The sequence below is a fragment of the Anser brachyrhynchus genome, assembly GCF_964034855.1.
Source record: "Anser brachyrhynchus genome assembly, chromosome: Z".
NCBI lineage: Eukaryota > Metazoa > Chordata > Aves > Anseriformes > Anatidae > Anser > Anser brachyrhynchus.
The window spans coordinates 36,722,691-36,749,684 of NC_137697.1; the positions used below are offsets into that span (position 1 = coordinate 36,722,691).

The 26,994-nt window shown below is 40.6% G+C and overlaps 1 long non-coding RNA gene across 1 annotated transcript; it reads right to left on the reverse strand.

The window, feature by feature from the left end:
• Positions 1–6,111: 6,111 nt before the first annotated feature.
• Positions 6,112–26,616, reverse strand: LOC308185023. The gene is made up of 3 exons (XR_013943074.1): positions 25,801–26,616; positions 13,178–13,229; positions 6,112–10,108 (listed from the first exon to the last, which is right to left on the reverse strand). It is a non-coding gene; the product is annotated as an uncharacterized lncRNA (long non-coding RNA).
• Between the last annotated feature and the right edge of the window lie 378 nt (positions 26,617–26,994).

A 26,994-nucleotide genomic window follows, 5' to 3' on the forward strand; every position in this document is an offset into this window, starting at 1 on the left:
CAGCCTGTATTTGTGCTGGGGATTGCCTCAGTCCAGATGCAGGACCTTGCACTGGCCTTGTTGAACTTCATGAGGTTCTCACAGGCCCACCTCTTAAGCCTGTCCAGGTCCCTCTGGATGGCATTCCTTTCCCCCAGTGTGTCAACCACACCACACATCTTGGCGTCATCACCAAACCTGCTGAGGCTGCACTCAACCCCACTGTCCATGTCACCGAAAAAGATATTAAACAGTGCCGGTCCCAGTACTGACCCCTGGGTAACATCTTTCATTAATGATCTTCAATTGGACTTTGAGTTGTTGACCGTAACTCTTTGAGTGCAACTATCCAGGTAATTCCTTGCCCACTGAGAGGTCCATCCATCAAATCCATGTCCCTCCAATTTCGCGACAACACTATCATTGTGGACAGTGTCAAATGCTTTGCACAAGTCCAGGTAGATTATGTCAGTTTCTCTTCCCCTCTCCATCAATGCTGCAACCGTGTTGTAGAAGGCCACCAGATTTGTCAGGCATATGAGACCTGCAGCAGGCTAACTATGATCATATGCAGATCAATACACTTAACAACCAAAAATTCAAATAGCTTTTGAGATAGGAGATGGGTACAATGGAATTTAATTCTCTCCCAATGGATAAAGATGTCCTTGAAAGAACATCTGCAGGGTTTGCCAGCATGGTTACTGAATCTGCATTAAGATTAATTATGTAAAAAAGTGGATATGGAAAAACTGTAATATCTGAGAAACAGTGGAGGGAAAAATACTAATAATTAAAAAAAAAAAAATACAAGAACAACAAGAAGAGTATAGCTTGAAACGATTCCTCAAGGAATTACTTATATGAACTTCTTCTGCAGTCTCTAAAATTCATTCAGTCTTATTTGCCTTTGCAATTTTTGTTTAATGAAGCAAAGTATTTACTAATCCCACCTTTCTAAAAATGAATGGTCATATGTTACAGTGTGTCCCAAAACCTAGAAGTGAGCTTTGGGCAACCACACTTGAGGATGAAAGTATGTCCACACCTGCTGTTTTTCAGCATTTTTTCAGTATTCCTTTCAGACAGTCTTTCTTTGGAATCTTCACCACCTGTTTATTTATATTTAATATTTGCATGATGAATGTCTGAGCACTCCCTAAGTCATTACTAGAGACCAAGGTATTTTATCACACTATAGTGTCTAGAGTTAGGACTTATAAGACAATGTGTTAATTCAGAGTCTGTGACTGGAGGGTCATAAGGCATGGATGGATAATTGATGGAGAAGCGTCTAAGGCAAATAACTCTGAAGGATTTCCTTGCTGCAGGTAGCAGACTGCTTAGAGGTTGTCACTGGAATCTAAGCATGCTACTTTGACTTTTGATTGGTGTTCAACTCCCTGATCATTAGAAGCTGTTGACTTGGAAAGTTTGTTGCAATCAAGAAATCAATTCTCTACACTTTTTATAAAGCTTCTTTCACCAGGTTAGAGAAACATTCTATGCCAGATGGAGAACAAAGAGACAGGGTTGTGCATTTTATTGTTAATAGGTGTGTGCGTCTTTCATTTGAAAACAATTAAAATGTTATGTAATCAAGGATTTCAAATTCTACTTCTATTTTAATTTGTCTTACAGTCAAAGAGAGTGGAATCTACATACAAACTGCTCTCCTTTGAAAAGAAACATCAAAAGTTAGACTCTTCAGTTCATATGTGTATACATACCTTGGCCTTCAGAAGTGCTAGCAACTGATTTTGAGCACTTCTTACACACTAAATTCTCCGAACACAGACCTCCATAATCTTTCCATTAATTAATTGTATTACCCTGAGCTCTGTCAATAAAGTGCAAATGAATATATTAAATACAGATAGCAAAGTTCAAAAAAAAAAATCCAAATGAAAGTTTTTACCACAAGTTGAAAAGCAGAGAAATTATGCACTTTTTACATTTGTATTGTATTTGAAAACAGTGGCAATTGTTACACATCCCATTCATGACTGAAGGGACATAAAAAGTTTCACTAGAAAAGTAGATGATCCTAATAGTTTCTGTACAAATTTCAATCTGTGATGCTCTATGAAGATAGCCAGCACACTCTTTCCAGATTATTATTAAACTGCAGTTGGCTGTGTATGTTTCTCACTACTGTTTCTGTTTCCTGAGTCCTAGGCATCTCAGGTAGCACTTGAGCACTTATTTAAAAGAAACTCTAATGCTTCTGTCTTTGTAGCAAATCCATCTAAAAATTAGAATGAGAATAGTTTCAAAACTTTTCTGTTGATGATCAGATTGAATTATGTTTACTATTCACAAATTTAACCTGAATGAAGCCAGCTATTCCTGAAGCTGTGAGTGTTCATTTGTAACTCTTATAGCTAGGTAAACTAATGCAGGGTTCTAGGAGAAACATAATCAATAAAATTTATTTAGTTAGAGACAAACATCTGACATAGAAACTGTGGAAATAACAGGTTTGTGGCCAAAAAAAGTGTTGAAGCAACATGTCATTTTAACACTTTTTATGTCCTGAACTGGTTATTTTCTCACTTTATGGGTCATTCAGAAACCACAGGATCTATCAGGCTGAGTTATGTCATTATTCTGCAATTCTACTTCTCTAAAACATCAATTTTAAAATAAGATAAATGCTTAGATTTTTTCACTGTTAGTAAGTTCTTACTATTAAACTTTAAAAAGACTAGAGTTTTTATCACAGTCATTAACTGGTATAGCATTTTTGACTAAGCAAAACAAAAATCAGAAATAATCATTTACCTTTTTAAAGAAAAGTATTTAAAATTGTATCTAAAAATCCTACATTGTTTCTTTTCTCTGCCCAGTCCTTTGTCTCAATTGTAGCATGTGTCAATGAATTCCACGGGAGGAGGGAAGAAGGAAGGAAGGAAGGAAGGAAGGAAGGAAGGAAGGAAGGGAGGAAGGGAGGAAGGGAGGAAGGGAGGAAGGGAGGAAGGGAGGAAGGGAGGAAGGGAGGAAGGGAGGAAGGGAGGAAGGGAGGAAGGGAGGAAGGGAGGAAGGGAGGAAGGGAGGAAGGGAGGAAGGGAGGAAGGGAGGAAGGGAGGAAGGGAGGAAGGAAGGAAGGAAGGAAGGAAGGAAGGAAGGAAGGAAGGAAGGAAGGAAGGAAGGAAGGGAGGAAGGGAGGGAGGGAGGGAGGGAGGGAGGGAGGGAGAAAGGAAGGAAGGAAGGAAGGAAGGAAGGAAGGAAGGAAGGAAGGAAGGAAGGAAGGAAGGAAGGGAGGGAGGGAGGGAGGGAGGGAGGGAGGGAGGAAGGGAGGAAGGGAGGGAGGAGGGAGCAAGGGAGGGAGGAAGGGAGGAAGGGAGGAAGGGAGGGAGGAAGGGAGGAAGGAACTTTTATATTTATTTAGGTTGTTGACTTTGCTTTGTTTTGGTTGTTTTTGGGGTATTAAAAATACCCCACAGTAGCTCCTGCTCTGGGTTGGTGATTTTTCAGACAGTGTTATCCAAATGAATTTACAGCAGCATTATGACATTGCCATATTTTATATTTGCATTTATGCTAGGTCCATTCTATTCTACATATTTGCTTATATATTTTTTGTTCTATTCTTCCTTCGTTTCCTTCACCCATCATTGCATATACTGAAGATGATTTCATAGAATTTCCCTGATGACACCTACAGTCATGTTACTGAGCTGTTGCAGTTAATTTAGAACAGAAATTAGCAAAAGTTTTTTTTTTCTGTAGTGTTTTTTTTTTTTTTTCCATTTTCTTCTAATTCACTTTGTACCTCACGCTTCTTGGCAGAGAGGTCATATACCACAGTGCTCCCATTCACTGAAATAGAGTTGTTATCTGCTTCTAGCGACAGCTAATCTTCCTGGTGCTCATCTGCCCTCACCCTAGGATACCGCTTCCCACAGCACCTAAATTGGTGAGTCGGTGAAAGGGACAACATGCCCATATGTCACCCTTACATGCAGTTGCCCTCAGCCTGGAAGCCCACCCAGACCCAGGGGATCAGAAACATTTCCAGACTCACCAAGTAAAATGCAATCTCTCAAGACTTACCGAGTCTGACTTACTCTCTTCCTTTTTCTCTTGTTCAAATATATAACTCTGCACCAGTTTCAAAGGTCACCAGTATACACCTCACTCCCTCTTTTCAATTATGCTAATAATTACCCATTTACTTTAAAGAGATCTAGGCCATTATTATAAGCTTGCTTTATACGAAGGAACCACATATTTCTACCCTGCAACCCTAGAACCTATATATGCAGAAATCTTTTAAACAGTAATCAGCAGCATAATAGTAAGGTTGCAGTAATTTAACAACAACTAAAAATGGATATTTATATCTTACATCTAATGTGTTTGTCCCAGTGACTAAAGTCCCAAAAAGGCATATCACTGTTGTGTCAATGTATTAGTGCTGAACTCTTCTTTTTTTCTCCACAAAGGATCAGATATGAAAAACACTGTCAGAATTTGAAAGTGGCACAAAGAAAAGAGACAATTAAAAAAAAATAAAAAATCTAGTTATATTTCTCCCCAGATCTGATAAAGAGGGTCTTATATATCAGTTTACGTGGCTAGCAAAGCAGGACTAAAACACAGAATTGATGATCAGCCTTTTTCACATCTCTTTTGCACTCATTTTAGAGAAATAAAAGTCACCACACAAAAGCAGCTCCCAACTCCTTTAGGACAGTAGAGAATATATATTCTCAGAGCATTTTCTTAAAGCACAGCACTGAAAGAGGAAGCATCTCCTTACAGAATAAATCAATCTGAACAAAGACAACAATAACGGTAAGTTTGGGGTGTGATTATGTGCGTGTACACGCACACATGCATGTGGTGTTTTAAGAGATTCATACTGTGCTGTGTGGGTGTCCTATACTCATCTGGCACGTTTCCAGAAATTTCTATTTTCAGGAATGGACGTAGGATCATAGCATTATGTTTATTTCTTTGAAACACAACAACTATGAGGGGGAAGCTAAAACGCATACATCCTTGGGGGGGGTTGTAAGAATAAGCAACCGCATGGAATATATGGATGACAGGATGCAAACACCACAGGACCTGGAGGGACCACGTTTTTCCCCACCATAAATGATAACGAGCAGAATCTGCTCTATGTCTTTAGACCATTTGAGCTGCTACAATCAGAAAACCATTGGAATCTGAAGAGGCATAGACTAAACTGCTACAAAGTAACAATGAAATATTTTCAGATGTATATCTTTTTTGGGGGGGCAGGGGGAGGCAGAGGGGGAAAAGAGAAAAAGAAGAAAAAGAAAAAAGAGAAGAGAGAGAAGGGAAGGGAAGGGAAGGAAGGGAAGGAAGGGAAGGGAAGGGAAGGGAAGGGAAGGGAAGGGAAGGGAAGGGAAGGGAAGGGAAGGGAAGGAAGGGAAGGGAAGGGAAGGGAAGGGAAGGAAGGGAAGGGAAGGGAAGGGAAGGGAAGGGAAGGAGGGAAGGGAAGGGAAGGGAAGGAAGGGAAGGGAAGGGAAGGGAAGGGAAGGGAAGGGAAGGGAAGGAAGGGAAGGGAAGGGAAGGAAGGGAAGGGAAGGGAGGAAGGAAGGGAAGGGAAGGGAAGGGAAGGGAAGGGAAGGGAAGGGAAGGGAAGGGAAGGAAGGGAAGGGAAGGGAAGGGAAGGGAAGGGAAGGGAAGGGAAGGGAAGGGAAGGGAAGGGAAGGAAGGGAAGGGAAGGGAAGGGAAGGGAAGGAAGGGAAGGGAAGGGAAGGGAAGGGAAGGAAGGGAAGGGAAGGGAAGGGAAGGGAAGGGAAGGGAAGGAAGGGAAGGGAAGGGAAGGGAAGGGAAGGGAAGGGAAGGGAAGGGAAGGGAAGGGAAGGAGAAAGAAAAAGAAGAAAAAGAAAGAAAGAAAAAATGTAAAGAAAGAAAGAAAGAAAGAAAGAAGAAAGAAAGAAAGAAAGAAAGAAAGAAAAGGGAAAAGAAAGAAGAAAGAAAGAAGAAAGAAAGAAAGAAAGAAAGAAAGAAAGAAAGAAAGAAAGAAAGAAAGAAAGAAAGAAAGAAAGAAAGAAAGAAAGAAAGAAAAGAAAGAAAGAAAGAAAGAAAGAAAGAAAGAAAGAAAGAAAGGAAAGAAAGAAAGAAGAAAGAAAGAAGGAAAGAAAGAAAGAAAGAAGAAAGAAAAAGAAAGAAATCATAAATACTTCTGTATAATGCATACATTTCCTTCCTACTGTCACCCCACAAAGTTTCTTCTGCGGTTCAATCTATGTGTTAGAAATTCATTTTCTACTGTTCACATGAGATCCATGCATTTCACCTGTATTAATAACTCTGTTGATTCCATAGCAATTTTTCTTGTTGAAAGAAGGAAAATGCTTATGTGGAAACAAAAAAACCTACACAACAGTATAAACACTGCATGTCAGCAGTAAAATATGCAAAGCTTGAGGATGACAGAGAGGTTGCATTGATGCTTGTGAGCTTCTACAGGACAGATTTAGAACACTTAGCAAACACACCCAGAATTATCAGCATTTATTCTGATTTAGGGCAGAGAGTGTTTCTTTTTACTGAACCAGAAATGTTAGGAACTAATTTCTCTAGTTCCATTTCCATGTGGAATTAGAAATAAAGACATATCATGGCTTTCAAACTAATTTATTTTGACTGATCCCAGCCAGAGGTCAAACAGCATATTAAAAGTAAGAATTTAGCACACACTCCCACCTTAGATGGCCCGACTTGAGGAGTCCAGTCTTCAGGCACAATGGAAACAAGTTGAACAATAAAGCAATGAAATGTTGAAGTTTCTGCCAGGAGTTCTCACAGGAAAGAAAAATCAGAATTGTACATTTATTAGAGACATCATAAATTTATCTTTAAGCGTAATGTGGAGCAAAAGTATGTAACTTCCAATCCTTGTGAATTAGCTGTTGTTGTCCTCATTCAGAGCCCTCCTGAAAACTGGATCCTGCTGTTAGAACACTGCTAGACAACATATGTTCGCTAGTAGTTTGCAAGACTTGCAGATACCAAGATTTTTCTATGACTTCTGGCTATTTTGCTAGAAGATGTGGTTCTATCCTTCCAGCACCTCTGCATTGTCACTTCTCATCATATTTTTTGTTCATAAACCCTTTGTAGAAAGGGCTATCTTTTTAATTATATGTACTAACAATACTTGGCTCAATGGAGCAATAAGGAATGCTGCACTACAAGAAGATAATAAAATACCCTTTCTTTATGGAAGAAACTAAATAAACAGTTCTATTCTTTCTGCAACCCCATTAAAGCACAAATAAACAGAGAATCCTGTACCAAGCTTTAGATATAATGCTCGATCTCTTCAACAGAAACGAAACCCACAGAGACTATAGAAAAGATGAATTTCAAATTCTAATAGACACAAATGGGCTTTAATATGTCTCTCCAAAGATTTTCTGACTAACAAAAATCACAGGGGAGAAGATTAGAGTGATAATAGCAAGTCACAGTCATGCGTGTATCTGATATGCTTTTAAACTCAACAAATCTAAAACAAACAAACAAAGCATATTCAGAACGGCAAGAACATTTTTTTCCTGCTTTTGTTGCCTGCTTAAAAATTCCTATCTATCCTGTTTTTCTTTCTTCTTTGAGGACAACATTTTTAACGTCATCCAGACAACCAGAATTTATGACAAAGACCTAGGACATGCCACAGATCAGGACTTGCCCTCATACAGCTACTTTCGAGGAGGAATAAGTACCCAGACACTTACAGTGAAAGCAACAGAACAGCATGACTTTCAGTATCAAAATATTACACAAAACTTTGTCCAAAAATAGCAGTCATTCCAACCCTTACAGAAGGAAGATGTCCAAATAGATTATTCTGTTCAGTGGGCAAAAATGGAAAAAAAATGCCGTATAGTTTTGTGGCAAACAAGTGGCAGGGCCACTATAAGCAAAACAAAGCAAGCACAGTGTAACTGCAAAAGTGAAAAGGAAGGCGCTGCACACATCTCTGAGCAGCACAGAGATTTTGGGGTGTTGGAGTAGGTGTTGGAGGGGGCTCTTGGATGTAAAGGAACTCTTGGATGATGATTTCCCTAGGTATTACGACTCTAGTTCCCTTTCTGATCTGTGATTTCATCCTAAAAATGACATCCCAACAATTTTATTAGTAAAACCACCATTTCAGTACTTTATCCTCTATTATATCCTCCTTACATCACTTTTCAGTTTAGTTTGGATAGGAATCTTAATCCTACTTTCCTAAGATATTGGTGGATATCAGCAGAATGAACAAATTGGGATAGTTGGGATACTAGGAGGGAATTCAGGTGATAAGGTTTCAGTGTATAAATATGCATTAGTGATGCAGTTACTTTTACCGTATTAATAAATAAATATAAAAAAAAAAAAGTAAAGAGATAAAGACAAAGATGAGGCCCTAAAATGTTGTCCTTGATTTAATACCATTACAGGGCACATACGTGTATTCGAGTGCATAAGCACATACACATACATACATCTATTTCTCCTTTATGCAAAGTGCTGTGGATAGAGAACAACAAGCAAAGCTTTTATCCCCAGCCTGGCATGCTATTCCCTATAACTGTATTCTATCTACATGTACATAATAAAAATACATAAAGTGAATGTAAGTGTACTAAAAAATATAGAGAGGATACAAGAGATTGACAATAAATGAAAAAAAAATTAATGTATTGTTCATAAGTAGTGTTTTTGTTTCCTTATCATATACGTACAGCAAATGATGGCAGCGAACAGGAAATGCAATACAAGGGCAGCACTTCAGCTGAGAGATACCGTTCCTAGACAATTTGAAGTATTCTCTCACCTAGCCCTTATAATGTCAAGCCTAATGCATTCTGGTTCCTTTCTGCCTCATGCAATCTACTGGGAAGAACTTTATTCCAGTTTTATACAATAACAAGAGTTGCCCTTGCCAGTATTTATAGTATACACAGGAACCTTGGGTCACTGTGAATCACTTCAAGGCCACTTTTTTTTCTTTACTTCTAAAGAAATGTGAGCTGCATCATCCAGCACAGACCACATATGAAAGGAGTTCAACAATCTTGCTAAGTGGCTGCTGGACAATATGCTGTATCACATGGTAAAGGATTAAAAATAGGAGCATGTCAAAGAATAAAGGATGGAACAGAAAGCCCTCAAATTAAAGACTGATGTTACAGAACTCAAAAGAGATGGAAAGGCTTTTAACCCCTTATATTCAAGTTCAGTCAAAGATAATCCCCTGGAGTTCAGTTCTCCACTTGTATAGCCTCTCCATTTCTCATTTATTCCACCAGGAAAAAATAAATAAAAAATAAAAATAAAATAAAATAAAATAAAATAAAATAAAATAAAATAAATAAAATAAAATAAAATAAAATAAAATAAAATAAAATAAAATAAAATAAAATAAAATAAAATAAAATAAAATAAAATAAAATAAAATAAAATAAAATAAAATAAAATAAAAATAAAGTTAATTGTATTAGGATGGACCTTAAAATTAGATTAGGTTAGATTAGGTTCAGATTAGAATTGCATTTACCACCTCTGGAAAATCCTCCGCAGAAAACGTGGTGGGTGAAACTATTTAAAAAAAAAAAAAGAAACAAAAAGAAACTAAACGAAACGAAGGAAGGAAGGAAGGAACGAACAAATGAACGAATGAACGAAGGAGACTATTTAAAAGAAGACTATTTAATACAGAGGGATAAAAAAGCACTCAAAGAGGTGAAGCTGGCAATGTTGCTGCTGTGCCTTATGGAATCCCTGCCCTGACTACACAGCAGATACAATGCAGCTCTGCTGCATACAAGTGTTAACATGGGACCCTGTGTCCTCACCAGTGACCCTACAGAACAGCATAAAACAGACTATAGTACAGTAACATAATGCACTGTACTACACAGTACCAAAAAAACATTGTATGATGATTAACAGTAGGGAAAAAACATTCATAATTTAGAAATGTTTGCTACAGGTAAGGTTTCTCATAAGATATGTCCTCCTTCCAGGATTGAAGCCATTCTAAAAGCTCTTCTAAAAAGGTGGTCTTCAGAGTTTTAGGTAATTTCAGATGGTTTTAGTTCTTTGATTACCATCTCTTCTCTGTGAAAAGGTTTTGGACACAACTTGGCAAAAACTGCAAGAAGTCATAACATTTGATATTAACTGACAGTTGAAAAGAGAGAGAGAGAAAAAAAAAAGAATTTAACACTGGAAAAGATATTATTAAGGGAAGGATGTGTTTGGGTTTTTTTTGTATGACTACACAACATGTTTATATGGTCTGACATAATCAGCTAATACAATATCAATATTTAAAAAAAAAGTAATATGAGGAAAATAATTAATGGTAACAGGATGAAATGCAATATAGAATGCATATACAACCACATATTGTCAAAAGTAGTTTTTCTTAAATTAGCCTTATATTCCTGTCTGATAAAGAATTAATTGATCAGAGTGAGTTGACTAGAGGAATTACTTGATCTGGAAGCAAAAGTAGATGAAGTAATTTTCAATAACAGCTGCAGCACCAAGGAGAGACTTCTAACAACATTTGCTGATGACAGTGCTAGAAGACTTCATCAGTGCAGGAGATGACTGGGTGTTTGGGTGTTTGACTGCCCAATACACTCACATGGAATTCACCTTAAATACAGGAGTAACAAGAACGGTACTTTGTACATTTGTACAAAGTGATGCACACTGATTTGGTACAAAGTGATGTCCATTTGTACAAAGTGAGGTATACTCACAAAGTGATGCACACTGGTATTTATTAGAAAAACATTTGTTATCAGGTGTATCAACTGAAAACAAATGGGTATTTTTTGAATCACATCCAGAGAATGAAGTCGTGAGAAAAGTAAATGAAATTTATAATGTATCAAATGAAGTGTCGAGGTAACAGTAGAAGGTGTTTGTACAATGGTACATAGAGATGATGAGATCCACCCGAACTCTGAAATATGGAATATCAGTAAGGGTTATTTCACACCAGAGTTTGAAGGTGATAAGAAAAGCCTGTTAGGGAAGCAGTAAACAGTCAAACAAGAAGGTAATTAAAAAAGCTTCTGCCAAAATTACACTTTACCAGTCACCCAGACAACACCGCAACTATCAGATTAGCTGGTGGAAATAATATGCCAAAGTATCATCCATGCTCTCCACAAGTTCTTCACACATTTACTCCTTTCTGTGGGCTGTAACCTCTGACAAGACCAAATCTTGCAGGATCATAGAATCTTTTAGGTTGGAAAAGACCTCTAGTCTAGATCATCAAATCCAACCATTAATCTAAGCACCATATATATACATCTTTCAAATACCTCCAGGGATGGTGACTCAGCTACTTCCCTGGGCTCCCTGATCCAATGCCTCACAGCCCTTGCAGTGAAGAAATTTTTCCTAATATCCAACCTAAATCTCCCCTGGTGAAACTAGATGCTATTTCCTCTTATTCTATGGCTTGTTACCTGGGAGGAGAGACCGACCCTTACCATGCTACAACTTCCTTTGACATAGGTGTGGAGAGAGATAAGGTCTCCCCTAAGCGTTCTTTTCTCCAACAACCCCAGCTCCCTCAGCCATTCCTCGTAAGATTTGTTCTCTAGACTCTTCAACAGCTTTGTTGCCCTTCTCTGGACAAGCTCCAGCACCTCAATGTCCTTCTTGTGGCAAAAGGCCCAAAAGTGAACACAGTATTCGAGGTGCGGCCTTACCAGAGCCGAGTACAGGGGCACAGTCACTTCCCTAGTCCTGCTGGCCTCACTATTTCTGATACACGTCAGGATGCTGTTGGTCTTCTTGGCCACCTAAGAACACTGCTGGCTCGTATTCAGCCAGTTAGCAACCAATACCCTCAGGTCCTTTTCATCACGCTACCCCTGGGATCATCCACCACTGTCAGTTTAGCTACAGCAGTGCAGAAGTTGTGGTCCAAGCAAGTAAGAGTGAACAACAACTAATTGAAATAACATTTCTCTGCTGCACCATGATTCCTTTTAGCTTCTAGGCAGAGACAACAGAAGTGACATATGAGCACCTAAATGTCAAGGTTTAGGTCTCACATCTCAACACATTTGTGTTCCTCCTGCTAATCAGTGCTATAAAAAGAACATTTTCCATATTAGTTACAGTTATATCTTTTGCATTCTGAAGACTTCTCATCTTCTTCAAGATACACCTGATACTTTTTAAACTGAGTAACAGGGTCTGTTTTGGTTTCATACAAGTCCTGACAGGCATATAAGAGGATGGATTTCATAAGCAGACCGGCAAAGGCTGACACAGGAATTGCTAAAGGAAAAGACCTAGATCTCACATATCATTGAAAATCACAATGCAAGCCTCCCTAATACGTTTTATATTTCATGGATTACATGGATTGCTCTCCTGTTCTGAAGCCTGAACTGAATAGCAAATACTCAAATATTCTTCTTCTCTGAAAAAAAATCTTTCCTTAGTTCCTTCCTGCATGCACAAATTTAAAGTCATAATGGCTTCCTGCTTTAATGCTATGAATACATTTTTACTTCTATTAGTATGATAAGGTTCATTTTGTTCTGAGAGACAGAGCATAAATCAGTTGGGTCTGGCCTATCTTCCACAGAACTGCTCACTTGGGTTCCAATGTAGAGATAATCTCACTAGCTGAAGACAGAGGAATGGCAATGAAGTAACCTGTACATAACTGAGAAGAGTATATGATCTGATGCTGGAAAAAACATGAGCCAGAAGTATAGGCTGCTGTTTTAGTCTTAAGCAAGAAAATTTAAGTTGAATTTGTTTAGTAAAAGTGATTCAGGAATTATCATCTTTCTATTCATTCATTAGAAAAAAATATATATTTGAGCATGAATAGGAAGAACAGCTTCAGAAAAACAGAGGGAGTGCACCATTTTTTATGCCAAATACTAAGCACTTGTAGCCAATATACTCAGGTATCTGAAGCATTAGAAGACAAGTATTAGGTGTTATCATATCTCCTTCGGTATTCCTTTTGATGGAGAATGTCACATGCATAATTATTCTGTTATTATTATGTTCCTCTTGTTTTCACTTGCCAAGTGATTTTTCTTCAATTCTGTAAATTGTGCGAGTGGTGTGTGTTTGTGTGCATAAAAATAAACAAACAAAAACCAAACAAACAAATAAAGCTACTCACAAAATTCTCAAAAACAAGCTAATGAGCTTTAAGGAGTACCTTCAATTCCAAGATGATTGACTCCAACATCTTCAGTAGCGCCAGTGCAAAGCTGTTCAGAAAAAAATGTTCAGAAAACTCACAACATGTACCAGCCTGCTGGAGCACGTCTAGGAATGAGCACTGCCTCAGCTGAAATCTCACAGATAACTCAGTCAGTTAGTAGGCTTGTACTGAGATTACACAGAGTTCCTAAGTTATCAAGCATCTTTTTTGTTAAAATGTGTGCTTTACATCCCACGATAATAACATTCTATTCCCTGAATCCCACCTCTGCTGGGCTCATTAAATTCAGCATAAATAATTATACCTCAAGTCTATGTGCTTCTGCAGTGTCAAAGGCACTTAATGATTTTATGGCCTAAAGGATTTCATGGGGGTTAAGGTCAGTGCAATCATCTCTTCACTGTGAAAGTCCTACAGGAGTTTTAGATCATGTTGTAACTTCCAGAAAAGTGTGAGGTTTCAAGAACTGGTTGTTCATTAGAGGTGGGGCTGAACACAGCTCAGGTGTTGCCCAGAGTGCGGGGAATACCCACCCCTCTCAGTGAGGAGGAGATGCTCTAAGAAGGCATGATGGCACCCTCACAATCCATCCACATTAAAGGGAAGCACACATTTCTTTTTAATGCAACCTTGTCTTTCAGAGCCCTCTTTCTAGGCCAGGCTAATGATGATTGGACCCACTATATTGATCCATCTGGGCTTACTGTAGTTACATTTAGATAACTCATCTTTTATTTTCTTCCCTTCAGCTCTTCCCCCACACACTTAAGAGTTTTTCAGGCAGAACTAGTATGTGCAAGGTCACTTCTTTCCTTCATATTTTCCCTTATGTGTCTGGGAATAGCACAATCTATGTGCTACTCTCCCTGGCCAGTATTTTCAACAGACTCAGACTTACAACTTTTAATGGTTCAGTGGAGGGAGGGAAGAAGCCTTCTTTCTCACTCCTGTCACAGGACAACTGAGACTGTAACTGATGGCAATGCAGGACAAAGTGCTTCCCCCTCTCAGATGTCAAGCTTTCTTCCGCTATGAGTGTCAGTTGCGGAAAGAAGCATTGGGGCTTGTTGCAGGACACAGTAATAAAATATTTTTTATTGCACTGGTCAGTGCCCATTTGGCCAGTGTCATTCAAAGGCAGCATTACCTAAGGCAATATAATTCTTATTTCGCTGGCAGATGCAAATCCCGCTTGAGTGTTTTACTTCCCAGTTGAGGTGTTCTCTTGCATTGCGCACATGTAAACTAGAAAAGCCAACATGCAGGATGCTCAGCATTGCCAAACATAAAGGACCCAAGAAAGAGACATGCTGTTTGGGCTGTGCAGCTCTGCAGTTGTGTTTTCTCCCCATTCAGGAGCAGGCCAATCCTCTGAGCTCTATGAGAGCATAACTTTCTTCGTGATGTGAAACAATTTCACATACCAAAGCTTCAAAAAATATTTGGGAAATTGAATCCTTGTTTTCAAGTTAGTTAGAAAAATAAGTTGTAACTCAAAAGAGTTTCAAAAAGTGGATTATTTCTATAAGAAAACATATAACCCATATTAAGAACCAACAGTTTTTGTGTAATGCTTAAGAAAGTGATATTTCCAGCACCTTGATTCTTCTCAAGAAAAGGTAGTACTATATAAAGATTTGCCACTAGACATTGCTGAGGAAAAGATAGGTTGTTTTGGCCTGACACATTTGTGATCTTGATTCAGAACTTTGTTTAAACATTATCAAATTATAATCCACATTGGGAAGCAAGTTGAAAAATTGTTATCCATAAACTGTGTCTGAAAAAGACCAGTCTTTCTCTAGAAATCTACCTAAATACCATGTTTTTACATCACATAACTTGAGACTTTTATTGACTAAAAAGCTCTTGTGTTGGGGAAAACATGCTGTTTTATTGATTTCCAACAGCATTTCCTCATAACTAAAATCACAGCATGGCTGTGTTTCATTCAATACAATAAGGTTTAAAAATTCATTTGTCTGGAAGAATTGAATACTAAACTACTTGAATAATTTTTCTTATTGCATTAGCTGATGTTAGCAGTATTTGTTGGACAGGTTTCATCTCCACATGTAAACAATATTAAAAAAAAATGAGCTGCAAATAAAGTCAAAATTTGTGTCTACATATGAATATAACAACTGAATCTCCATCATAGCTCTTCCATCATAATCTCAGAAATTCATACCATAGTGTCTGAGTAGTTTCGTTTTTTCCTTCACAAGAAAGTAAATATTACTCCCACTCACAGGTGCCAGGCAGCGCTGAGGAACTGAGTGGTACACAAGTCACTCATTAATCACAGTCAAGGCACTTGCATTAGAAAAGAAACACCTGAATGAAATGCAGTAGCTTCTGATGCAGAGGAGATCAAATTGTATTTGATGTGACCTTGCATTCCGTGACCCTACTCATTTCTAAGTGCTATCCGCTGTACATGCCCTGCACAGACCTATTTCAAAAATTAGTGAATATCTTGCACAAAGCCTATAAGAAAGAACTTTGTTTAACTGCATCATTATTTTACATTAGTCTTTTTCACAGGCATAGATTTTTTTTGTTTGTTTTATATGTCTTTAAAATTTAATTTAATCTAATCTGAAGCTTCTTTGCTACAATTTAAGATAATTTTAATATAGAGACATACATTGAAAAGAGGAAGTCTACTAAGGAAGGAAAATCCAGAAAATTCCAAGAAACATTGGTTATGTTGCAATGAATAATGTTTGATTGAATTTATAATAGAAGTAAATGATAAGAAGAGAAAAAATCTTTAAATGGCTGTCTTTTATCCTAAAAATGACAGGACACACTTTCCAGGTACTGTCAGATGGTCCCTAAAATTCCCTGTTGTTTTTCCAAGAGGTAAAGAGAATTTATAGGGATCAAGTGTAGCCTACATTTCAATTTCAAATGTAGTCTTTTGTATGTGACTGATGTTTACTGATACAAGTAAAGATGACGTTCTCTAACCCACTGCTGACTAGAGTACAAAGAGACATGTTAGAACACTCTGCAAGTTGCAAGTGCTATGAAATATTCATCGGATACTTCAAGGGTTGTTTTATTTTTTTTCCACATGAAAGTGTTTTCTTGTTGTAGCTGATCTTTTCCAGAGGTAGCAAAAAGGTATTTGCTAACACTAACTTTTGCTTCTCTAATGTTATTCATTGAAATGAAACAAAATCATTTGCACTGTGTTAATTGTTAACTCATGATATTTAATAATGTCACAATTTTTGCACACAGATACATTCTTGCATGATTAAGGCACAGTAGATTAGACACCAGATGTCTGATAGAATCATATCTTATTACTAATTAATATTAGACAGGATAAGAGTCATTAAATAGACCCCAAAGCCCATCTTTTTCATGCATACCTAACTGTAAGATGTCTATGTCAGATCTTTGAAGCAGCAGATATGTGGGCAGATAAAGCCGATAACTCTTCTTTTCAGACAATACTGTTTTTTTCTTTTTTTTTTTTCCTCCAGCATATTGAGAAGTTTAATGTAGTAATTATTTGCTATTAATCTAAAGCAAAAGCTGGCAAACCAGTGCAGCTGTATGAGCAATGAGATATATGTGCAGCTATTTAAAATCTCCATTTTTCTACTTTCCAAAGCTCTTTGTAAATAAGTTCATTAGAGAAAAATCATCTGGTATTAAAACTAGTTAAATTTCAGTTTTCATTCTGAGCCCAGGAGTTAAGGAATGTGTAGAAATAGTTAGTGATGATAATGTAACCTACAGAAATCACAGAGATTCATTGATCTACTTCATATTTGTACACCATTTATTTAAATTTGAGGACACAGTCAGCAGTGGGATTTTTCTAAGTGATATAGACACAGATATAAATCAAATCAATGACTTCATTTGGCAAGAAGCATGTAAAAACCTTTTGACCATCTAAATTAAATGTCATTTGAAAAGTAACACTTGCAAAAAAAAAAGAATATGAAAGAGGAAAAGCTGATGCTACCAACACAATTTAACAAAATCCATCCAAAAGTCTGAATATTTACAAAAAATATTCAGAATCACATTTAAACTTGAATGTCTTGACATACCCAGTCTATATAATAGACTTAGGATTTACCAAATAAATACTCTTTTTGAAATTAATATTCTATCTCCAAAGTCCTCATGCTTGTTATAAATTCAGCTACTATTGTTTGAAATAAAATATTCTCTTTATCCCATTATTATTTCAAATACAATAGTCCACATACATAAAAGAAATGTTAATGTCATTAGTAAAAACATTTCACTGTCTTTCAGATTTGTTTACTTTTCTAGCTAATTTTATCAGGAGATCCAGCTAGAATCTGATGAGGTGAACACCTTTGCATTGCTGACAAAGTAATAAGTAAAAGTGATGTTCAAGAAATTACATGATGGAAAGGTTTAGGACTTCATGCTTTTTTTAAAAGTTCACTTACACGAGACTTGCCTGTGTAAGGAGAAGATTGTAGCTTTGCAAAGAAAATTGAGAGGATGCAGTATTCCAAGTATATTTAGCTGGATTGAGACAAATTCTTCTTTCTCCCTCTAATGACTACATGAAAAGTGCAGTTGTTTGTGTTTGAATGTTTCCACAAAATGATTTGTATGGAAGGGACAATACCTTGCAAGAACTATCTTGTTTATGTCTGTATTTCTTGTCTACTTTTCTCATACTTTTGTATTCAACCTTGGGTTTTGCTTGGAAAAATTATGGCAACCCTTCATGTTTGTTCACATTGCATTTTGTGATAGCTTCATTTACTGTTATGGCTTTTGGAGTCCTCTTCCCATGTGCACACAAGCAGATATTTAGTATGAAAGGCAACTGAGGATAAATTACAATATCTATTAATCATAGAATAATTAAGGCTGGAAAAGACCTCCAAGATCATCTGGCCCAAACACCCCCCTACCACCAATATCACCCAGTAAACGATGTCCTTAAACACCACGTCCAACCTTTCCTTAAACACCCCCAGGGACAAGGGACAGTGACTCCACCACCTCCCTGGGCAACCCATTCCAATCCTTGACTACTCTTTCTGAGAAGAAATGTCTCCTAATTTCCAATCTGAACCTCCCCTTGTGCAACGAGAGGCCATTCACTGTAGTCTTATTGCTAGTTAGCTGCAAGAAGAGGCTGACCCCCAGCTCCCCATAACTTCCTTTCACGTAGTTGTATAGAGCAATAAGGTCTCCCCTGAGCTGCTTCTTCTCCAGACTAAACAATCCCAGTTCCCTCAGCCACTCCTAAAACTTGTGTTCCAGACCACTCACCAGCTTCATAGCCCTTCTCTGGACACATTCCAGGGCCTCAACGTCTTTCTTGTAGTGAGGGTCCCGAAACTAAGCACAGTACTCGAAGTGTGGCCTCACTAGAGCAGAGAACAATGGGACAGTCACCTCCCTGGTCCTGCTGTTTATGCAATTCCTGATACATGTCAGGATGCCGTTGGCCTTCTTGGCCACCTGGGCATGCTGCCAGCTCATGTCCAGGTGAGCTTCAACCAACACCTCCAGATCATTTTCCTATGCACAGCTTTCAAGCCACTCTGCCCCAAGCCTGTAGCACTGCATGGGGTTGTTGTGACCAAAGTGCAGGACCTGGCACTTAGCCATGTTGAATGTGATCCCATTGGTCTCTGTCCATCAATCCAATCTGTCCACGACCCACTGCAGAGCCTTCCTACCCTCCAGCAGATCAATACTTCCCCTCAGCTTGGTGTCATCTGCAAACTTACTGAGGGGCACTCAATTACACAGAATCACAGAATCACAGAATGTTAGGGATTGGAAGGGACCTTGAAAGATCATCTAATCTAATCCCCCTGCCGGAGCAGGAACACCTAGATCAGGTCACACAGGAACACATCCAGGTGGGTTTTGAATATCTCCAGAGAAGGAGACTCCACAACCCCCCTGGGCAGCCTGTTCCAGTGTTCTGTCACCCTCACCATAAAAAAGTTTCATCTCATTTTTAAGCGGAACCTCCTATGTACCAGCTTGCACCCATTGCCCCTTGTCCTATAGTTGGATGTCACCAAGGAGAGCCTGTCTCCACCGTCCTGACACTCACCCTTTACATATTTATAAACATTAATAAGGTCACCCCTCAGTCTCCTCTTCTTCAGGCTAAAGAGACCCAACTCCCTCAGCCTCTCCTCGTAAGGGAGATGCTCCTCTCCCTTAATCATCCTCATGGATCTGCGCTGGACTCAGTCAAGCAGTTCCCTGTCCTTCTTGAAGTGAGTGACCCAGAACTGGATGCACTATTCTAGATGTGGTCTCACCAGGACAAAGTAGAGGGCTGACCTACTAACCACACCCCTACTAATACACCCCAGGATCCCATTGGCCTTCTTGGCCGCAAGGGCACAGTGCTGGCTCATGGTCATCCCGATGTCCACCAGGACCCCCAGGTCCCTCTCCCCTTCAATGCTTTCCAGCAGGGCAGTCCCCAACTTATACTGGTGCCTGGAGTTGTTCTTGCCCAGATGCAGGACTCACCCTCATTATATTTCATTAAATTTCTCCCCACCCAACTCTCCCAACCTGTCAAGGTCCTGCTGGATAGCAGCACAACCTTCCAGAGTGTCAGCCACTCCTCCCAGCTTAGTGTCATCAGCAAACTTCCTGACAGCATACTCCATTCCCTCATCCAAGTCATCGATGAATGTATTAAACAACACTGGTCCCTGTACCGACCCTTGAGGGACTCCACTAGATGCAGGACTCCGGCTCGACTCTGTCCCATTGACCACAACCTTCTGGCTTCTTCCCTTCAACAAGTTTACAGTCCACCTCACTATCTGATTGTCCAGACCACAATTCCTCAGTTTAGCTGTGAGGATGCTGTGGGAGACGGTGTCAAAGGCGTTACTAAAATCAAGATACACCACATCAACTGTCTTTCCATCATCTGTCTACCTGGTTATATCCTCATAAATGTTATCAGGTTAGTCAAGCACGACTTCCCCTTGGTGAAGCCATGTTGACTGCCCCTAATGACCCTTTTATCCTTGATATGACTAGAGTCAACAACAAGGACAAGTTGTTTCATCACCTTACCAGGGATGGAGGTGAGGCTGACCAGACCCGGGTCCTCCTTCTTGCCCTTTTTGAAGACCTGAATGACAGGGAAACTGTGTCAAAAGCTTTGCTGAAGTCTAGGTAGACTACGTCAACAGCCCTTTCCTCATCCACCAGGCAGGTTACCTGGTCATAGAAGTAGATGAGGTTGGTTCAGGCAAAACTTGCCTTTCATGAACCTATGCTGACTGGGCCTGATCCCCAGGTTGTCCCGCATGTGCTGTGTGACTGCATTCAAGATGACCTGCTCCATCACCTTTCTTGGCAGCGAGGTCAGGCTGACAGGCCTGTAGTTCCCCGGGTCCTCCTTACGACCCTTCTTATAGATGGGCATCACATTAGCAAGTCGCCAGTCATCTGGGACCTCTCTGGATAACCGTGATCGCTGATAGATGATGGAAAGTGGCCCAGCAATCATGTCCACCAATTCCCTCAGCACCCTCAGGTGCATCCCATTAGAGTCCATAGATTTGTGGGTGTCTAGCTTGCCTAAATAACCTCTATCCCAATCCTCTTCAACCAGGGGGAATTCTTCCTCTTTCCAGGTTTTCTCTCTTGTTTACAGGCTCAGAAGCATACGGGGGCTAGCCTTAGCAATGAAAAGTGAAGCAAAGAAGGTATTTGGTAACACCACTTTCTCTGTATCCACCATCACCAAGGCACCCACCTCATTTAGCAGTGCACCCACATTTTCCTTAGCCTTCCTTTTGCTGGTGAGACTGCCCTCAACCTTCACATTTCCAACTAGACCATCTCTGTTTGTCAGTACCAGGTCCAGCAGCACCCCTCTGCTTGTTGGCTCACCTACCACCTGCATCAAGAAGTTATCCGCAATGTTCCGCAGTAACCTCCTGTACTATTGTCTCCCCAGCAAATATCAGGGTGGTTAAAGTACCCCATAAAGAACCAGGGCCTGCGAACATGAGGCAACTTGCAGCTGCCTGTAGAAGGCCTCATCCACTTCTTTTTCCTGATCCAGTGGCCTGTAATAAACACCCACAACAATGTCACACCTGTTGGCCTGCCCTTTAATCCTCACCCATAGGCTATTGACTCACACTTTGTCCCCCCCGGGCAGAGCTGCACAGATTCCAGTTGCTCACTCATGTAAAGAGCAACTCCACAACCTCGCCTTCCTGGCCTGTCCTTCCTAAAAAACACAAAGCCATCCATGGCCACATTCCAGTCATGAGAACTGTCTCACCATGTCTCACTAATTACAAGATCATAGCCCTGCAACTGCAGTTCCCCTTGTTTATTCCCTATGCTGTATTTATTAATGCTCCATTTACACGGAGGCATTTGAGTTGGGCTCCCAATGCATCTGCTGTTCTGGATGGGGCAACTGTAACTCATCCATGTGGGCCTATGGTAGCTCTCCTGTTAAGATCTGTTCCCTCTTTAGGTTACGAGCATCCTTTGCCGAGTGTGGTGTTCAGCTGGCATGAGTGGGATGGCATGTCCTCCCATCCCTCATCGCCAGCATACCTGATGATATCTCCCTCCCCCATTGAATCTGGTTTAAAGCCTGACCAATGAGCCCTGCCAGCCCATGACCAAGGACTCTCTTCCCCCTTTGGGAAAGATGAATCTCATCCAATGTCAGTAAGCCTGGTGCCATGTAAGGCTTCCTGTCACCAAAGAACCCAAAATTTTGGCGATGACAACAGCCATGGAGTCACATGTTAATGGATGCTATCCTTCTGTTCCTGTCACTGTCAGTACTGGGGAGAATGAAGGAGAAGACGACTTGCATACCTGAGTTCCTGATCATCCATCCCAATTCTTTGAAGTCCCTTTTGATTGCTCTCAGGCTACGCATTGCTACTTCTTCTCCTCCCAGATTAGGACCAGCAATGGGCAATAGTCTGAGCGTCAAACCAAGATGGGAAGTCTCCTGGTGATGTCCTTAACCCAGGTCCCAGGAAGGCAGCAGTCTTCCCTTAGAGGAGGGTCCTTCTACATACTGGACCATCAGTTTCCACTATTGTGGAATCATGCACAACTAAAACCTGCCTTTTATTCCTTCTGCTGGTGGTCTTGATATGTGGGGTTGGCCTTTACGACCCTGGCAATATCTCTGGTGAAGAGGGATCGTTGCCTTCTCCATCCATTGTCCTTCAGCAACAGGCCTTATACCTGTTGCCCGGGGCTACCCAATAGGGTGAGATGGGTGAAGGCGGATTTCTCCTGACACCTCAAGCCTGGACTTCATTCATTCGTATCTTTGCAGCTTCTGCATTGTGTCTACTGAGGGATGGATACTGCATTCCCTTCTTGTTGGGGAATTCCTGGTGCCCATTCTTGTTTCACAGAGGCCAGAGCTTGACACTACCAGTCTATCTCCCTCTCTGAATCCCAGATGCCCCTCAGTTTTTCTACCTCTTCTCATAGCTCAGCTACCATGTTGAAGAGGTTTTCCACCTGCTCACATCTTGTGTAATTGCTATCTCTGCAGCTGCCCAAAGGTGGTGTGAAGCTTTGGCACTCCCTGCAGCTTGACACCTACATAGCTGCATGCTTTTTTTGGAAGCTCAGTTTGGGTCCTCACTTCCTTTTTGGCAAGCATGGACATGGCCTTCAGCTGACTGTTTGCTGTTACTGGTCTCTTACGGGAACTCACCACTGAACCCTGCCTGCGCCAACTGCCACACCATGCCCTGGCTGCTGCACCACGCCCTGCTTGCCTGCCCTGTTTGCCATGCTCCCCAGGGACTGCCTTTGCAGGACAGAGGAGGGGTGCTCCAGGCTCTGCCTTGTCAGCTGCCCTCATGAGGGCTGCTGGGTCCTGGCGGCTCCCTTGGCTGCCTCAAAGGGGCCCCTGCATGCTGCGATCCCTGGCTCCGCTGCAGAACATGTCTGCCCTGGAGCCAATTGCTACAGTGATCATGTTAGAAGTTTTTCTTCACTGAAGCTTCCCTACTTGTAAACCGAGGTGAAGCATTTTCTTATTAACTCTATTTTAAGAATAGAAAATGAAAATGACATTTGGTCATAATCTGGCTAAAGAGATAATACTGATCACTCACTAAAAGACCATCAGGAGTCATTTGCATTTTAAAACACAGTCACACACTTTCTGTTATGTCCTCAATGATCTTTCTGATTTGCAGATCCTTTATCTATTGCCCCTTTCAGCAGCTGTAATATACAGTACAACTGTCCTGCACCTTATTTTTCAGTTTCCTCACATAGCTTCAACACTCAGTGGCCTAGAACCACATTAAGTGGGTGAAGCTCCTTCTTTTTAACTCAGCTTTTCAGGACACATATGACTGACGTGCAAACTTTCTTTGCAAAGCTTTGCTAAATATAGTAGTAGTTTACTTGACCAATAAAGCACAACTTCAGCACCAGTAAATGCAATGTCCATTATTTTCAATTAATTGTCCGTTTTAACTCACTGAAGATCCCACCCATGTACATAACAAAGAGGTTTTTTTATTCTTCTGTACGACTTTGCATGCAAACATTTTCTTCCTTCAGTTTCAGTTATTGTGCTTCGACCCCTATTCTTTCACAACCTTCCCTCATTCTGTCAGTCTCAGAAAATGTCAGACAGACTGCAATACCAAGGCAGCTTTCTTAAGGCTATCACTGTGATTCTGACACCAAAACTCACAAACTAGTTTGGTCAATAAAGCTCTCATATGCATTTTTTTTTCCCCACAATTTCTATAAACAGTCTTTTCAGTACGTCTTTGCAGTTCATTGTCCAGATTCTCCTAATATTTAATCTTTATTTTTCTGTATCCTTTTCTGTACTTTTAGCAGATTTTACCCAGGCAAATCTATTCAAAATTTTTCTGGAAAGGTCATTGTCTAAAACCACCTTTCACTGAATTCCCTCTCTCACCTTTTATGTTAACCATAACCTGCTTATCTTTACTTCTAAGATATTTCCCTTACTCTCCATCTATTCACCTTCTATTGTCTTCCCTGTTGAGACGTTCAGTCCAATTCACACATCCCACTTGCTAGTAATGAACAATAACAAATCACCAGGACCATATGGTATTCACCCAAGAGCTTTAAAGGAACTCAAGGATGAAATAGCCAAACTACTAACTGCAACATGTAATCTCTCATTTAAAATGCTGTCAGTGACACAGGAATAGATGGTGAGCAATATGACACAATTTTTTTACAGAAGTTGTAGGAAAAATCTAGGGAATTACACATCAGTATGTCTGATGTGCATACCAGGTAGAACAATAGCAATTATTCTAAAGAAAAAAGTTGTAAGCTATAGGACTAAATAAGGTGAGTAGATAAAACATCAACATGGCTTCTGCATAGGGAAATACTATCTCAATAATCTATTGTAATTTCTTAGGAGAGGCACTGAGAGTGGGGACAAGATAGATCAGTTGGTATCCAAAAGATATTTCATAATACCTCACTGATGTCTGATAAAGGCAGTCTCAGAATAAAAGTAAGTATTCTCCTACATGTAAGTAACTAAATAAAAGATAGAAAGGAAAATGTAAGAAGTAGCTCACTAGTGGAATCCCCCAGGAGTCTGTGTTGTTCAGTGTATTTGCAAGCGGTCTTGGAAAGACAACGATACCAAGCTTTCAAGGCTGATAAGGACAAGGGCTGCCTACTGACTGTAGGACAGAAGCCTGAGTAATGGGGTAAAAGGGCAGATGAAATTCAGTGCAGATAAATGTGAAGTAACTCATACAGGAGAAAAGTCCAAATGTTATGAAAGAGGTTTTGAATTAGGTTATTAGTACTGAGAAGAAAAATTCTGAATATACAAAATATGTTTTTTGAAAATATTGACTTAATACTTAGTAATCATTAACAGGACAACTAGAATGCTAGCAATCATTAAGATGAAAAATGAAAAACATCATTAGATATCTATGTAAATCTGTGTTGTGCTAATAACTCTGAGTGCTGCCTGTAGGTCTAGTTTCCCCATACTGAAGAGGTATAGTAGAACAGAAAAGTAACAGAGACAGTCAAGTTATGCGTTAAGTGGTTTATATGCAAGGACCCTTCAGCTATGGGAGAGGAATGACAAATCTGGAAAGGCCTGATAGGGAAAGTCTCTTCCAGTGCAATAATGTGACACAACTAGTGTAAATGGTATGTTCAAAGCTGACTCAAGGAGGTACTTCCAGTAGCTAAGCTGCAGAAAACCTGTCAGTGTTTAAAACGTGCTAGACTTCAGATAGACTTCAGATTATGCAAGTTCATTAAAGAGAAATCCTTCAAGAAATACCAGGATAAAATCTGTCTTGGAAAGTTCCTTCCCAGATTCTGGGACAGGGTGGAGGTTGAACAATGATAGGTAGCTGAAGGTTTACTCCCCCTACTCAACCGAAGAGAGGGAGAAACTAAAATGGAAAAAACTCATGGACTGAGATAAGAACAGGGTGATCACTCACCAATTACCATCAGTGTCAAAACAGACTCCAAGTTAAGGGAGAGTAATGTAATTTATTGCCTATTGATAATAAGCTAAAGCAGTGAGAACTAAAAGTAAACTAAATAAACCTTACCCCCATCCATCCTCTTCCATCTCCCCCCACTGAGCAACATTGAGGAACACGGAATAGGTGTTGCGGTTGTGGTCAGTCTTCTCATCTCTGCCACTCCTTCACGGTCACTCTCTGCCCCTGCTCCCCGTGGGGTCCCTCCCACGGGATGCCGTCCTTCCTTCCTGAACTGAGCCTGCGGGGGCTGCTCACAGGCAGCAGCTCTTCAGGAACTGCTCCCACACAGCTCCGTACCACAGGGCCCATCCCCCAGGAGCAAACTGCTCCAGCACGGGTCCCCCACGGGTGGGCGGCAGCTCCCCCCAGACCCCCTGCTCCTGCGTGGGCTCCTCTCCACGGGCTGCAGCTCCGGCCCGGGGCCTGCTCCTGCGGGGGCTCTCCATGGGCCGCAGCCTCCTCCAGGCCACCTCCACCTGCTCCACTGGGGGCTCCTCCACGGGCTGCAGCGTGGAGATCTGCTCCGTGTGGGACCCGTGGGCTGCAGGGGGACAGCCTGCTCCACCAGGGGCCTCTCCACAGGCTGCAGGGGAACTGCTGCTGCAGTGCATGGAGCACCTCCTGCCCTCCTGCTGCACTGACCTTGGGGTCTGCAGGGCTGCTTCTCACTCCTCTCTCCCTGCTGTTGTTGTGAAGCATTTTTTTCCCTTTCTTAAATCTGCTCTCCCAGAGGTCCAACCAGCATCACACCCTGGCTCAACTCTGGCCAGTGGCAGGTCCCTTTTGGAGCCAGCTAGAGCTGGCTCTTACCTGATACGGGGCAGCAGCTGGGCTCTGCTCACAGAGGCCACCCCTGCAGCCTCCTTGCACCGCCCCCTCCCCTTCCCCCCCCCCCCCCCCCCCAAGAGAGTATTCATGAGAAGTTACTACTGTACATATACTCTTTTATATGATTACCAGCACCAAAGACAGTCTAGTGTCTCAGTATGGTTATTCCTGTGTTATTAAGCATCCAGGAAAGTAAATTCTCCACAGTCCCATTCCTCTCTCTCCCTGAAGAGGACTTGCCCTCAAACACTGGTAAGGCCACCTCAGGATCTCTTCCCAAATTTGTGCTTTTCCACAAGCACTACAAAAGAACTTGATAGACAAGCAGATATTTCGTATGCTGACCTTTGCCAATAATAATGACCTGTTTCTTTACCTTCTACTAACTTGTCTATCTTGTTTTGTGCTTAGATTGTGAGCTCTTTGAGTAGC